This window comes from Seriola lalandi, unplaced genomic scaffold (assembly GCF_002814215.2).
Source record: "Seriola lalandi dorsalis isolate HSWRI2012SDOR001 ecotype SW California unplaced genomic scaffold, Sedor1 jcf7180002054795, whole genome shotgun sequence".
Lineage (NCBI taxonomy): Eukaryota > Metazoa > Chordata > Actinopteri > Carangiformes > Carangidae > Seriola > Seriola lalandi.
The window spans coordinates 879,633-883,790 of NW_019525348.1; positions in this window are offsets into that span (position 1 = coordinate 879,633).

The window sequence follows — 4,158 nt, forward strand, 5'->3', positions numbered from 1 at the left end:
TGCTGACTTATTTCTTATCAGGCCGCTTCGTTTGGTCTGACTGGTAAAACTGTGCAGCACGAGAAAAAACAAACAGTAAACACACATACACACAGCTCTCCCGGGGGGCGTTCCCAGCATGCACGTTGGTGTATTTATGTGAGGTGCATGTTGTCTGCGTGGCAGCATGGTGCCAAAGCATAAAGAATGGGCCGGCCCAGTCGTAACACGCTCTTTCACAAAACACTTCCAGCCTGTAGCAGAGAAGTGCCACATTCATCAGCTCTCTGCCAGAGCATTTACACACCCGCCATAACAGCTCCGACAGACAGAGGACGGACGAGAAGAGACGTGTGACCGGGACCTGCAAAACTTAACAATAATGTGAGGAGTGATTCGTACATGAGCCAAAGTAAATGATTAAAGATCATAAGTACTATTATTAAAAAATGTGAAACTTTAGCAAACAGAAGATTTGAAAACTCATCTTTGCTGTATCACCGTGTATGACCTGTTCTCCACACATTTTGATGGATGACTTTTTCCTTTAAAACTGTGAGTCAGAGGTCTCCAACCTTTTTTACTCTGAGAGCTACTGTGATAAACATGTCTGTGTATTTAATTGCATTTGGAGCAGATTTAATGAGTGAAGTTGTTGTTGCCTTAACTACATCCTCAGAACCTTTGGGTGAGCTGCTCCAGAACAGAGGGTGAGCTCGCGAGGCTCATGTTTGAGACCCCTGCTCTGAATAAGTATTAAACGAAAAAAAGGTGCTGTGAAAATGCATCTTTGCTCCTCTGTCCACACCGAACCAGCCGTTCTCACACCCAGAGACGGTCTTTAAAGACCAGATCCAGAGTGGGCGGATCTCTCACCAGCAGCTTTGCTTTTCAGCACAAGGAAAACTGGGCTTTTGGAAAGCAGTGAGGGACACATGGTGAGAGCTGTGTGGCAGTAACATAAGATTACATCTGTGTGTGTACCCTGACTCGATCTATGATCTCTCTTTAAACGTCAGTCTTGCTGCTGTCATTACAGAAATGACAGAAATGAGTGAGGACAAATTTCCAGTCATTATAGACAGTGTCTGTGTTTCTGCTTGGTAGACGTGAGTGTTCTTCATGTCCAGCTCTCTCCTTGTTCATTTTCTCTTTTCATTAAGCTAATTACACCACACAGCATCGTTATTTACAAAGTGGATCTCTGCTTTTGGATGACTGCACGGGCATAAAGCTGTGATTTGAGTGACCGTCCTACTGCATGTGCCAACCTCTTCTATAACTGATACCTACCTGTTGTTAGCAGACAGCGACACCTGGGACGTGCCTTCTCCTCTCAGGTGGAGGCGGCAGATGTCCGCATGCTTTGCAGCTGTCACACAGGTGCTGACGCTGCAGTTTCTAAATGATAACACCACTGCAGCTTTGACATGACATTCTGCATGTGTGTTTGTCTTTTTCAACCTCGTGAGAGATGCATATCTGCTTAAGAAAAATAATACACTTGTACTATCTCAGTTTGATTTGGTTTGAGCTTCTCTTCCTGCAGCGCTGTCGTTCCCTCCTCCATTCTTCCTCTCTGGTTTAATTACAGCAGCTGTGAGTGGCTGTGGCGGATCTGTTGCTACTGGGTCATCCATCCACTTTTATTACTCAGTGACGTCGCCTCCACTCTATCTGTCATCAGCCTTGTTCCATGATAACAGACATTTGTCACTGTCTTGTGCCTCCCTGATGTAATACCATCAGCACCGCTGACAGCCACTTGGCAAGGGACACTGGGACACACACACACACACACACACACACACACACGTATAGTGAGAGGCTTGTATGACCAGAAGGGAACACTGCAATAAAGATCACCAGAATGCTTATTAAGGACAGAGGCACCGCCATTAATTACAATGCTGAGATGCACAAGGCGGCATTTGTGTATGTGTGTGTGTGTGTGTGTGTGTGTGTGTGTGTGTGTGTGTGTGTGTGTGTGTGTGTGTATGTGTGTGTGAGTGAGAGAGAGAGAGAGAGAGAGAGAGGGAGGAAGTGACGTCGTAATAAGATTAGATGGAATGGCTTGTTCTGAATTACACACAGCTCATTATAACTTCATTAGCCAATCATATCAGGAAAAACCTCAAGGAGTGAATTTGTTAGCAGTTACACGATAGAATATTCAATCAATATCCAATGTGTTTCGTGGACACACATTGTGTTGATGGGAACAAATGAGCTTTAAGTCAGTGGTACAGTCCTGAGGTCACTGTGCCATATTGAAGGGTGAGAGTGCTGGAGTCCGTAAATAACAATGGGTGCGCATGTGTGTGTGAGTGTGTTTGTAATGTGAATCATTAAATATTAAGGTGAAAACATGTTTTACAGCCAGGATAAGGTGTGTGTGTGTGTGTGTCATTGATGAGTTGCCATGGTCAAAAATTAATGTTTGAGTTTTTGTGTTATGTTTGCACTTCATGAGTTTGGTCATTATCATTTCCTGTTTTATTTTGTAGTTACTTTCCCTGTGTCTCTTGATGTTTTTATTTTCTGTCTTTGTCCAGTTTCCCTCCTTGTTGACTGTCTGCCCCGACCTAATGTGTTTCACCTGTGTTCAATCCCCGTTGCCTCCCTTGTGTCTATTTAGTCTCTGTGCTCTCCTTTGTCTTTGTCTGGGTCAGTTCCTGTCCCCTGTGTTACTCTCATTTTGGATGTTTAGTTCTGTAAGTAAGTCACTTTTTGTTATTAAAAGACCTTTTTTCATCGACTCCCTTGTGTTGAATACATTTGGCTCCAGCCTTACCTTATCCGTTACACATGTAAACAATCCTGGATATACTGGATTTTAAAAATGAACGTTGCAATGTTTTAAGAGGAAGTAAACTAACTCAACATGTTTGTGAGGATTTACACAGTGTGTTTGTTTGTTCGAGTAACACTTGATGTAAACTTGATTTCTGATTGTTTAACATGAAGACCACACCTCACCTTTAATCAGGCGTGTCTGAGACTGGGCTGATCGGCCAGTTTCCTTTTTGACCACTAAGGGTCAGGAGTGAGTCAGGGCTGATGCTGGTGTGTAGAGAATCAGAAGTGTAATTGAGTGTGGTAGATAAAGCCTCAGGTATAAACTGCTTTTAATCCATAGTATCAACCTGTGAAAACACTGAGGCCTTTCCCACAGCACACATCTGGACAAGTTATATAATAACTGAGCGTCCTTGTACAGTTCATGCTGATTCACTGGGACTCTTAAATGGAGCAGAGTCATTGTTAATGTTGTAAGTAACATTGTGATGTGAGTGTACACCCCTCCATCATACTCTTTATCATACGGTGACACACTTGTTTGAGGGAAAAAAGGTCCCGGTCTGGGCCAGTGTCTAGGTCTCTGAAAATGTGCAGTCCAGTCAGTGTGTAGTGTCTACCACGAACACTCTTGACAGATGAAGGAGGCCTGCTGTGTTCTCGTGATGCCTTCTAACACTCAACTGAATCATTTCCACTCTGGTTTGCTGGACAGAGCTCTGAGGTGAGCGGATACTGGAGAGAGGGTAAACTGTGTTTGAGAATAACACACACATTAAAACACACAGAGATACAGCTTTACAATACTATTCACTTATGTTGTTATATTAATTGAAAAAGGCTTATATACATACAGTATGTCCATGTTTTTCAAACAAACTGTATTTTGCTGTTTGTACATTACACTTTAGCTCACTTCACAGTACTCTGATACAGTGTGTAAAATGACTGTAGAGGGATTTTATTTCATTACATGTGAAACAATATGAACAAGTAATTTAACTTTACAACCAAAAGAAGATGATGTAGTCAAAACATGCATAAATATTCATAGTTCATAATCATTTTTACTGCAATATACAAAAGGTTAAAACATGCGCTTTTAAAAGGTTAATGTCTGTCACACATGCATCCTGCACCCCCCCAGTTCCACACAAGCTGCTGCGTCTACGTCCACAAGCTCTGATCATTTAGTCTAAACCCCGACACGTGACATGTGATTATTGTTTACTGCATTGTATGTCGCCATGCCAACAAGTGGGAGAACTTAAGCACGGCTAGCACTCAAGCAATGAAAGCGGGTACATGGTAGCTGCGCTCATCATATTACGAACATGACTAAATAATGAAAGTGCCATAATAGACCCCCCCCCCCCACAC